We start from the raw sequence: 12627 nt of genomic DNA on the forward strand, positions 1-12627 counted from the left end.
TTAAATATTCAGCGGTACCCAAAAGATTAACATAAGCGTTTTACCCTATTCTATTTAACACTACCTTGCACATTATGACAGAGTTTAACTCGGTGAATTCAGTGCCATCTATTACATTAAGCCAGTATTTTGCTCTATGCTTTTCAGAGATCCCCTGTGTTCCACAGGCAGTGATTTACCATTCATGACCTGTACATTAAGGCAGTATTTTACCCATTCTATTTAGTCCTGCATTGCACGTCAAGGCAGGGTTTAAGTTGTTTTATTCAAGTGATTTACCCAAAACGGGCATGTGGTACCCTGTGTGCTAAGTATTTCATTGCTGCTCTGTGCATGGTCAGTTATTTTTTTCCACCAGCACACAACTTTTACATGCAATTTAAAAAATCTAGATAGGTCTAATCTCTGAAAGAGAGTAGGTTTGGGTCACAGTTTTGCACACCATGTACTGGCAATGCTACCAGTCTGGGAATGCTACACCACAACCAAAGGCAGAGACACAAAGAAAGGAACAACGGGCAACGCACATTTGCAGAACAGGTACAAGACCAGCGTCACACTCTTACTAGGGAAAGGTGGCCTGTAAATACACAACAGAGCAGACTGTTACTACCAGGACTCACACAGACTGCTATTGTCTGGCATTCAGCATCCCATACGCTTGCACAAAGAGCCATTTGCTCTCAGGGACTGGAGAGAAAAACCAGGTGTTTTTACTGAGCAACTACAGTGCCGCCAAACAGCGGCAAAAGAAAACACCGGCAGCAATTCCTGAGCTGCTCCAGACAGGGAAATTTCACTCTTTTTTTAAAACCAGAGCTGTAGGGCACAAAGGTCAAACCCAAATACACTGCTGCAACAGATCAACTTTGCACTCACTGATGCCAACCAACAGCACTCACTTCCTCTCCTTGGGCAGCCAAGCCACACCAGCACCAGTGTCTCCTTCATTTGCCGTGCCTTTAAATGTACAGACACTTCGCTCGCTCAGCCTGCACACCAAACCCAGGTTTACCCTTGGTGGAAAAGCTGACCCAGACCTACTGCCCTCCGGACTTCGTATTCACACCGCAGACATTTCTGTCTCTTAAATGCTTGCCCGGCGGTAACCAAATTTAAGAACCTGACAAGACAATCCCCTGAGAAACAAAGGACTTCAGATGCTGGAAGCTAGATGGAAAACATGACGATGCTGGAGGAACTCAGCAGGCCGGGCAGCAACTGTGGAGAAAAGCAGGCGGTCAAGTCAATCCCCTGCCTCCACAAGTGCTCACTTAAAGGGAGCACCTGCACAAACCGCAATTAGCGCCTCGTTAAACCTTCCACAACTCCATGGCCTGACAATGACGATATTATTGGTATTGGTATATTATTGTCACTTGTACTGAGGTACCTGAAAAACTTGTCTTGTGTACCGTTCGTACAGATCTATTCATTACATAGTGCATTGAGGTAGTACAGGGTAAAAGCAATAACAGAATACAGAGTAAAGTGTCACAGCTACAGGGAAGTGCATTGCAGGTAGACAATAAGGTGCAAGATCATAACAAGGTAGATTGTGAGGTCAAGAGTCCATCTCATTGTGTAAGGGAACTGTTCAATAGTCTTTTCACAGTGGGATAGAAGCTGTCCTTGAGCCTGGTGGTATGTGCCCTCAGGCTCCTGTATCTTCTGCCAGATGGTAGAGGGGAGAAGAGAGAATGAGTCGGGTGGGCAGGGTCTTTGATGATTATGAGTCCTTGATATAAAAGGGGGACACCTTGTTGGCACACTGTGGTGCCCCACAAGCAACAATCTGCTGAAACTGAAATGAGAGCGGCTATTGGCAACAGTGAGGCTCATGCAGAATGTCATTCACTACAACACAGACCTGACAGCACAGGAATTTAAAGAATACCTGACCTTACAGTGTCCAGCTGACTGTATCCTGCAGTTGTCCCACTTCTGAAAGTTGTACGCCCAGCAGAACTGCAATTGCGAATTTTACTTGTGTTTATTCAGGTACATTGCTTGTTTAAGAAGTATATGTTATGACCGCTGGCTTCTGATCAAATTCCCACAAATTGGCCCCATGCTCATCAACGGACTTCCTTGTTTTATATGAAAAAACAAGGAGCCAGACAAAACCTTACTGTGAATTATAGTGCAATTATAATCACAAGGACAGTTAGTTTCAACATGACAAATCCTGCTCGATGTTGCTGCAACCGTATACTGTACCTCGAATGAAAGATGTTCATTACTGAGACTCCTAAATTATGGAATTAATCTATCAGGGGGCTGAAGGGATAGGGTCTCAGGGTGCATCATATGGTTTGAACAAGGGGCTTTGGATATATTGTATGCCTTGGTACAGGCAAATGTCCAAGGGTAGCCCTGTGCTGTGAAAGACAACACCATGACCTTCGTACAAGGCATTGCAACCAAACTGGGCCAGCGCTGTTTCCCTCCCCAAGGTAGCAAGGCAGTTCTCTCACAGTTCAATGAAGTGAGGGGATGAGGGTACAGGCTGGGGAGGGGAGATGGAAAAGGAGTGGAGAGAGAGAGAAAGTAAGAGAGACAGAGGGGGAGAGAGAGTTGTGTGGAAGTATGGGAATGCAAGGAGGGTAAGGGGCTAACTCTGTGTGTGTGTGTGTGTGTGTGTGTGTGTGTGGAGGAACTGCGCACAGCATTTTTTAAAGGAGAATGTAATAATGTAACGTAACAACAATATTACACTCTGCATCCAGTAATTGTTTTTATCCAAGCAGTGGACGAGTCCTGCGCAACCCGGTCCAATATCAATAGTCAGTCTAATGCAGAGACGTCCATCCTAGATGAACTGGTTAAAAACTTCAGTCAGAATATCAATACTCCCTGCACACTGGAATTTTCGATGAGCAAGCAAACTAATGAGATCTAAAGTTAAATGATTTAAGAAATAAAAATTTTGTTTTTACAGAATATTAATCATTACATTTCAAGTCATAGATTGACAGACAGCAGAGAAGTGCGGGAGTGGTGTGTGTGTGTGTGTGTGTGTGTGTGTGTGTGTGTGTGTGTGTGTGTGTGTGTGTGTGTGTGTGTGTGTGTGTGTGTGTCCGTCCATGTGACATACATTTTACCTTAGTACCTGAATATTAATCAATCACCCCACCCCACCCCCTCACTTCATTCTTTTCCAAAACTCTGGCATTTGGCTGCACATTTCAATTTCTCTTTGAAATTCATTGTGGGTTTGAACGAATAATACACTGCTGACAAATCACCCAAAACACCTGATAACCAGATCCGACTCTTGTAGTCAGCAAATCTGGTCCTTCTCAACACCCCCCATCGCCCCCACCCCCCCCCCCCCAAGTCTCTCGCCCACTCAGAATATGTTCAGCTCTCCAGACAGAGTCTCCCTTTCCCTGGGCTCACTTCCCAATGCCCCTGAATCACTTTTCCCTACATTACTCCCCAGATACTTAAAATACTGAAATCATCATCCATTGGGCCTGGTTCAATTTTCTATTCCTGCATAACTATGTACCCGATAGTGTTATTGAGCCACTTGGCATTTGCAATGGCAATTTGTATTAGTAATATAGTTAGTACATCTAAATATAAAAGTTTTCTCTGCAATTATGAAGGCTTTGTTGTTCTATTTACTCTGTAACTATTGGTGTTTCCGGGAAGTGAATTATTTGTCAGAAGCTTAACCTTCCCTCTCCCTCACCACGGACATCAGCATCCTTATTCTGTCCAAGACCAAGACTTGAGCTTCAACTAAGCTCTCCTGGTGTAATCCGATCTCAGTTCCTCTTGCTGTTCCCACTCAGCCTCAGCCGTCAACCAACTACAGCCCTTTTCTCCCAGGCAGCGAGAGCAGACAGATCCTCCCTAAAGAGGTTGCAAAAGCTTCCCCTGCATCTTCATGAGAGAAATACTCAGGGAACTAAGAAAATGGAAATAAAGATCACCCACCTGAGTAAAAACAAAGAAACAAGAAACAGAGGCAAGGAGGGACTTAGTCAAAAGGAGAGGGGAAGAAAAAGGCACAGAGATTAATTGGAGAATGCAACATAGAGAGAAGGACAGAGAAGGAAAGTAAACAAACTCTTGCAAGAAGAGGGTGAACAATTAATACTGACAATTGAACAAGAGGTAGCTAATTTAAATAAATAGCATCAAAGCAGAAGAGTACACAGCAGTCCAATTCCCCCAGCAGTGGCTAACTTCAATTATGCCAGAGATCAGGCAATTCCTGTTCAATTTACCACCCCTCTACTGATTACACTGCTAAAGTTCACACAGCAGAATTCTCCTATCACCACATCAGTGACAGCAGCAACTGACACGGGTACGTAAAACCATCCCAAACAGCAGTAGGCACCAATGCAAGAATGCAACAGAGACCCAAACTTCCAGCAGTTCCTAGTAATAAAACCAGACTTCCCAGCACAAACGCACACACAAAAATGTGCTCTGCATTTGTCCAGGCAGTGGAAGGGACCTTCCAGTTCCAACAGTGTAACAGAATACCTGGTCTCTGTCATAATGGTGTGGGTGGGAGCTTGCTACATGCAAAGTAACTGTCATTTTTCCTACATTATAACAACTTATCCGACAAAAGTACTTTGGCTGCATCACCTGTTTGGACATCCCGAGGCCATGATGAGGTCATACTTGTGGATGTCCTACAAGTAAGTTAAATTTATCCCCATTAACGCCAGCACTTTGGATATTCTCCAGCACAGAAGTGTAGAGAACTCACCAACACTTGTTCCAAGTTATGTATGTTATGCACAAGTTAGATATAATTTATGTTAATTTAAGTTTATCTTATGTTTGTCATGTTTGTAATGTACTGTGTTGCTGCTGCAAAAAGCTAATTTTCATGCCATTTATACCCTATGTATGTATGCCTCTGACAATAAATCTGAACTTGCAAGGTCCAATGGATATTCCCATCTGCGCTGACAATTTGGGGAAAAAGAACAGACGTGCATTTATATAGCCCCTTTCATGCTGCATTCAGAACATCCCAAATCACTTTAGAGCCAATGAAGTATTTTCAGAGTGTAGTTATGGTTGTATTGCAAGATAATCTTTCCAAAACAGATCCCTGGAAAAAGGAAAACGTGTTTTCAGGAACCACAATACAAAGTGTGTAAAAATGAAGTTATCTTGTAAAATAAACATCCTGTGCTTTCTATGTCAGCAGAGAGTTTAAAAACGTTCAAAGTCCTCAACCTGTATTTACATTGGACATTGATGAAAAGATACCGATTGAGGGGAGGGGGGATTAGTGCAGACCCCATTCTGATCACCAATTCACAGAAGCAGGAACCCCAATCTGTTGTTTAAATATGCTGCCTGTGCAAAGATTTTAAGGCCATACTTTTAACTTTGGCCTTTCACTGCTGAGCACTAACACCATGTTGTGCAGTGCATCACAGCATTGTTGTGTTGGGAGGAGTTTGAATCTCAGCCAGATTGATGCATATATGGACTTCCTGGGTCAAGGTGGATAGTCAGGTATGGCAATAAGCTATAGAGTTATACAGCACAGAAACAGGTCCCGCAGCCCAACTCGTCCCTGCCAACCAAGGTGCCTGCCTGAGCTAGTCCCATTTGCCTGCGCTTGGCCCATATCCCTCTAACCCTTTCCTATCCATGTACCTGTCCAAATGTCTTTTAAATGTTGTAACTGTACCACTTCCCGTTGCAGCCCATTCCATATACCCACCATCCTCGGTGAGAAAAACTTGCCCCTCGGGTCCCCTTTAAATCCTTCCCCTCTCACCTTAAACCCGTGCCCTCTAGTTTTAGACTCCCCTATCCTGGGAAAACGACTGTGACCTTGCACATCTATGCCTCTCACGATTTTATAAACATCCATAAGGTCACCACCCCTAGCCTCTTTCGCTCCAAGGAAAACAGTCCCAGCCTCTCCAGTCTCTTTTTACTCAAGCCCTCCAGTGCTGACAACATCTCTGTTGATCTTTCCTGCACCCTCTCTAGCTCTAGATGTGAAATATTCTCACCATAAAGAGTAAAATGAAAACCAGGAAGAGTAGATCAGCTCCACACCTGCTGGTGAGAGGTAGGACAACACTGGGACTTCCAACTGCCCTACCTGTTCAAAAAGTAACCTAATTAATGGACATCAAAACATCAAAGAGTTATTGAGGGACAGAAGGAAGCCATTCAGTCTGTCAAATATGTGTCAACTGCCGGCTACAGAAATTGTACCAGTCCCATTTTCCTACAGCCCAGCAAATTATTTCCAATTCCCTTTCAGAAACCCTGATTGATCCCGTGCCTACCATTACTCAACTCCAGATCATAACTGTTATTCAAGTTAAAAGGTTTTACCCCACATCCCCCTGGTACTTTTAGCCCAGGATTTTAAATGAGTGTTCCATGGTCCTTGAACCATTCACCAACAGAAACAGCTCCCCATCCAAACCAGTCATAATCTTGTACCCCTCTATCAAATCCCCTCTCGACGTTTTCTGCACCAAGTACGTTTGCCTTTACGTACCCTGTCCTGACTTGCCATCCACATACACAGGCCCAGTTTCAAACCAAGGCTCATTGCACATGGATCGGGGAAAAAAAAAATCTGAACAGATTTCTCCTCTTCTGAATCCAGGGTCTCAGCGGTTTCTTGCTGCATCTCTCTCAGCTGTTCCAGTCTTTTTCAGGTTATTTTAATGCAATGCATTGATACTACTGCAGTACAATGTGTACAGTTATACTGGAATGTAACACCCGCTTTGTGGAGTTTAACCTCCTGCTTATTTGCTGAGCATTTCTGAAGATTAAGTGGAAATGAAGATGACTGAATTTTCTTTTGATTCAATGCTGAATGTAGCGCTGCTTAATGGACTAATTCTCAAAAGAAGCTGCAATATATCAACAGAGGTTGCAAAGCAATGGTACTGATAATAGGGACCCGTTGGAGAGAAGCAAATGATTTTTATTAATTTAGTTAAGTGAATGCCGCTAGCAAGGCCAGCACTTATTGTCCATCCCCAATTGAGAAGATGGTGGTGTGCCACATTCATGAACTGCTACAGTCCTTCTGGGATAGGTGCTCCCATAATAATGAAGTCAGATTTAGACTCATCACCATGAGGAAACAATGAGATATTTCCAAGTCAGGATAGTGTGCAAACTGGGAGGAGAACCTGCAAATGGTGGTGTTCCCATGTGTCTGCTGCCATTGTCCTTCCTGGTGGTAGAGGTTTGGGGTGGTGTAGGCTGGGTATTTTGCAGGATGGTACCCATTACACTGCAGATGGAGGCAACATCTGGGGTGGTGGATGGGGTTTGTGTCTCGTTCTGCTCCAAGGGGAAAATCGCAGCTCTTTAAAAAGAAAAACATTACCTAGCGTCCTTTCATCACTCTGCCAAGGACAAGGAAGGCCCCTCATTACATCAAAGCCACTGTTCCTTCATCTGCCTCTGTGTGGGCAGGCACAGTAGTGCAGCGGTTAGCGTAACGCTATTACAGCGCCAGCGACCCGGGTTCAAATCCAGCCACTGTCTGTAAGGAGTTTGTACATTCTCCCCATGTCTGCATGGGTTTCCTCCGGGTGCTCCGGTTTCCTCCCACATTCCAAAGACGTACGGGTTAGGAAGTTGTGGGCATGCTATGTTGGCAGAAGCATGGCGACACTTGCGGGCTGCCCCCAGAACACGCTACGCAAAAGAGGCATTTCACTGTGTGTTTCGATGTACATGTGACTAATATATATCTTATCAAGGTCCTAAGCACCCCAGCAGAGCTTCACTGAGCTGCATCACACCTTGCTCCCAGCTTCCCCCCACCATTCACGTTCCTCTCCTCTGCAGTGAACAGCCAGCCTCCACATTGCCGGGGGCAGATCCACCCCTCCAGCCCTCAGGGCAGTGTAGCTACCGGTTAGGAAGCAGGGGGGACGGGCAGGCGAATGCGGGCAGTTAACCAACCCACCCACCTCCATTTCTCAACCCTGGTTTAATTGGTCCTTTTATTTTCAATGACAGAAAGATACATTGCAGGAGAATGGCCACTCAGCCATTCATACCTCTGCCAATCCCTATGCCCCAAAGCTAGTTCCACCCCACCCCATTCACAAGATAACAGGAGCAGGAGTAGGCCACTCGGCCCCTCAACCCTGCCCTATCATTCAATACGATCATGGCTGATCTACACTGGCCTTAACTCTTCTGTGCCGGCTCCCCATAACCCCCAATTCCTCGATTGTTCAAATACTGTACATATGACAAGAATAAACTAATTTACAAATTTTACTAAATTATTTATCTGTCTCCACCTCAAATACTTCGAATGATCTGGCCTCTACAACCCTCTGCCACAGAGAATCTCAGGGATAGACCACTCCCTGCGAAAAGAAACCTCAGTTTTAAAAGACCAGTCCCTTGTCTTGTATCTACGTCACTGTCCTACTCGTGAAAACACCTCGGCACCTATCCTGTCATGCCCCTTCAGGGTCTTCCCTGTCTCAAGAAGGACACCCCTCATTCTCCTGAACTCCTAAGTTTGTTCCCCACCCCCTACTGTAAGCATTTATTCCATTCCCTTTCAACTAAAATTAGACATGAAATGAAAGTTGTGCACTAGAAACCACTGCAGAGTTTACAGCTAACCTGGGCGGTATCAGTTTCCTCCCAAAAATAAAAAAAATGAATTCCAAATTGCTCTCTGCACAGGTTTTAGGAGATCTGATTTCTTGCCGCCTGTTCCCAAAGTTATTAAACTTGAGGAGGCAGAGAAGCAGAAGCTGCCTGCTATTGTGTGGAACAGGTCTGACTGACTTGCCAGCCTGTTGCAATGACTCCTTCACATTGGTATTTGTTACTCTAGGCTCTAAAGCAAAGAATGTTCCTCGTCTTCTCTCTGCAGAAGGCAACTGTACACACAACAAAGGAAGCCTTGCACGGCTAAACCTGAGGGCCAGGGACAAAAAAAAAACACACGTTGAGCAAGTAGAGGCATTCGTCGGTAACAAACAGATAAAAGGATTTCAAGGAGCGCTTCTGTCCTTGGACTTGCGTGCCTCCTCCCCACCCTCACCCCTCCCCCACTCCCCGGTTCAAATCAATGCTTGGACTGGCTCCTCAGTTTAGTGGAGGTGAACTGGCTCCCAGCCAAGTTTAGCTAACTTTGCACTTCCTGCACAGGAAGCTTCTCGACCAGTGTACAGATCTTTACAAGCTCATAAAACCCACCCCAAGACACCTCTTAAAAGAAAAGAGCAAAGAAAATATCAAAAATAAAGCGGTCCGTCTCATTTTATACCTGACAGCAGCAGCCCAGTGCTTAACTGTGCCTTCCTAGAGAGTCGTTGAGCTGCTATTAACCTATCGAGGTTCAGTGCCGAGAAGCACAGGTTTGTTTTCAGGTACGGAGACTGCACACATTTAATTGGTCTGTCATACTTTGTTTTCCGGAGGCCATCTGAATGCAACGTTCAGCTGAGCTACAGTGAGGGCCCGATTTTATGAAGTGTGGACAATGTGTGCGAGACCAGTTCAAAGTAGAACAGTAACCACTGTAAAATGGTGCCTGCATTGAGACGAAAATATCACTGGGAGAAAAGAAAGACTCCAACATCTGCCTACCACAACTGTTCAGCAAATATGTCTAATTTGGTAGCGACTGGAGGCCAGTCGCTGCAATGGTCTGACGGCTCAGTAAACGTATTCTGACAAGCCATAGCAACAAGGCAGGTTCCAAGTGCGATCCCTTATCTCTGCTGATTAACCCGACCCAGGCTGGATGATCAGGGGATAAGGGTGCGGGCAACCACAAGTGGAATGTATTCCAATGTCAACAAAACAAAAGAGCTGGTCATTGACTTCAGGAAAGGGGGCAGTGTACATGCACCTGTCCACATCAATGGTGCTGAGGTCGAGAGGGTTGAGAGCTTCAAGCTCCTGGGAATGAACATCACCAACAGCCTGTCCTGGTCAAATCACGTAGATGCCATGGCCAAGAAAGCTCACCAGCGCCTCTACTTCCTCAGGACGCTAAAGAAATCTGGTTTGTCCCCTTTGACTCTCACCAACTTTTACCGATGCACCATAGAAAGCATCCGATCTGGACGTATCACGGCTTGGTACGGCAACTGCTCTGCCCAGGACCACAAGAAACTGTGGACACAGCCCAGCGCATCATGGACACCAGCCTCCCCTCCTTGGACTCTGTCTTTACCTCTCATTGTCTTGGTGAAGCAGCCAGCATAATCAAAGACCCCATCCACCTGGGACATTCCCTCTTCTCTCCTCTTCCATCGGGTAGAAGATACAGGAGCGTGAGGGCACGTACCACCAGACTTAAGGACAGTTTCTACCCTGCTGTGATAAGACTATTGAACAGTTCCCTTATACAATGAGATGGACTATGACCTCACGATCTACCTTGTTGTGACCTTGCACCTTATTGCACTGCACTTTCTCTGTAGCTGTGACATTTTACTCTGTACTGTTATTATTTTTACCTGTACTACTTCAATGCACTCTGTACTAACTCAATGTAACTGCACTGTGTAATGAATTGACCTGTACGATCGGTATGCAAGACAAGTTTTTCACTGTACCTCGATACAAGTGACAATAATAAACCAATACCAATACCTTCATCTGATGTGCCCACACCACTCCATGAGTGGTTCCTCGATGGTGACCAGGAGTGGGAAACCTTCCTTGACTCACGTTTGTCAAACCGCAGCATTCCCACCACCAAGGGCAAGTTAGCCTGACACAGTTGAGGGATGAGGGAGCAGTCCTGCATGGCTCAATTAAACATCTGGGTGCATTCTTCACAGGGGGCAATGAACACATCACAACAGGCGGCACAGCTGGCTGAGCCACTGCCTCAAGGCTCCAGCGACTCAGGTTCAACCCTGACCTCCGATTGCGTGGAGCTTGCGCGTTCTCCCTGTGACCTCATGTGTTTCTTCGGAGCGTTCCGGTTTCCTTCCATGTCCAAAAATGTGCGGGTTGGTAGGTTAACTGGCCACTTTAAATTGCCTCCAGTGTGTGATGAACTGGAAGAATCTAAGGAGAGTTGACGAGAAGGTGGACAGAAAAAAAACGGGATCAGTGTAAGTGGGTGCTGGATGGTCAGTCCAGACTCAGTGGGCTGAAGGGCCTGCTTCCAGGCAGATGACTCTATCAGTGACTGCAGCTCAGCTGGTAATACTCTCACCTGGAGTCAGAAGGTTATGGGTTCAAGTCCTACTCCAGAGACTTGAACATATCATTGAGTTTGAGACTTCTGGTGCTATACTGAGGGAGTGCAACACTGTTGCTGGAACTGTATCTCGGACAAGACATTAACATAAGGTGGATGCAAAGGGCATTATTTCAAAGGTGATCTGTGGCGTTTTTCCCCTGCTGTGTAATCAATACCTGTCCTTCGACCAAGCCCACGAAAGACAGAGCTTGCCATGTGTGAATTGGCTGCCGTGTTTCCCCTACTTTACAACAATGAATAAACTTTGAGAGCTTTACTGCTTATAAAGTACAGTGGGACGTCCCAAGTTGTGAAAGACCCCCATGTAACCACTACCACGGGCAGAACTTCTTCACCATTACCACTCCCGCCAAAGATTCGCCACGTTAACAAAGCAAATCTAAAACTACTGAACAAGGTGATGCCTAACCAGGATTAAGACTGTATGTGTCCAGGCATTGTATTCAGCTGTAATGTGGTTTTTCAAACCAATGGAAGTTGCCAATCCAGTTTGGCAGTCAGTCAAACCTAGTTATGAAGAGCAAATTATTGGAAATTTCATAGTGTGGAAATAAGTTAAATGTTTAAAGTAGAAGGTACGTTGCTTCCATGTTTGTTTATATCCCATGTTGTGAGGATATTACTTACAGGCTGTCTCTGGGTTACAAGCCCCCAATTTATAGACACTCCTACATACAAACAAGCTCCCATAATGTTATTAAATTCACAAGTCCAATGTACAGATATAAGTTCGTTCTTATGAAGGGTAGACCTAGTTTTCTCTCTCTCTCTCCACGTTTAGTAACTAATTTTTCTTATCAGTCTTGTGTTTCTGATGCCATTCATTTCCACACTGCAGAGGGACAGTTAGCATATTGAGCAATTTTTGTGTATTTTCTGACTTATTGACAAAAATCGACTTAAGGACGTCTGTAAAAGCAGAACCCATTCGTTACCTTGGGGCGGCCTGTATTAGCATTCCTCGGACTTGCCATGAAATTTTATTGACAAATCAAAATATTACAGCTTCAGTCCCGATCTCAGCCAAGAGCCCTGTCAAACCAGGCTAGTGATACTACCTGGCTTCACACTTGGAAAAAGGAGCACACTTCAACAAGAGGCCCCGCAACCACAATGGACTTCTCCTGCAACACAGCAGGACTCAATGGCCAAGGCCTGGTGTATTTCATCAACCTTGAGGAACATGGGTGGTCCTAACCAGAGTACAAGTGGGACATGAGCAACAGACCAGGGCCTCCTCTGATTGTGAATGTGGTAACTCAGGCCAAACAACTGGCCTCCTCATCATAACCTGCCCTCAATACCTCAATGGGAAATGATATTAAGAGCTTTAGTTAATAAACACTGATCCAGCACTTCACAAGATCACAGCAGTAGGCAATCAGAAGTAG

At 45.2% G+C, this 12627-nt stretch overlaps 1 protein-coding gene across 2 annotated transcripts in view; it reads right to left on the reverse strand.

The window, feature by feature from the left end:
* Positions 1–12627, reverse strand: part of LOC127573687 (B-cell lymphoma/leukemia 11B-like) — a 173627-nt gene that overhangs the window by 141471 nt on the left and 19529 nt on the right. The gene's annotated exons all lie outside the window — the stretch shown is intronic.

This window comes from Pristis pectinata, chromosome 1 (assembly GCF_009764475.1).
Source record: "Pristis pectinata isolate sPriPec2 chromosome 1, sPriPec2.1.pri, whole genome shotgun sequence".
Lineage (NCBI taxonomy): Eukaryota > Metazoa > Chordata > Chondrichthyes > Rhinopristiformes > Pristidae > Pristis > Pristis pectinata.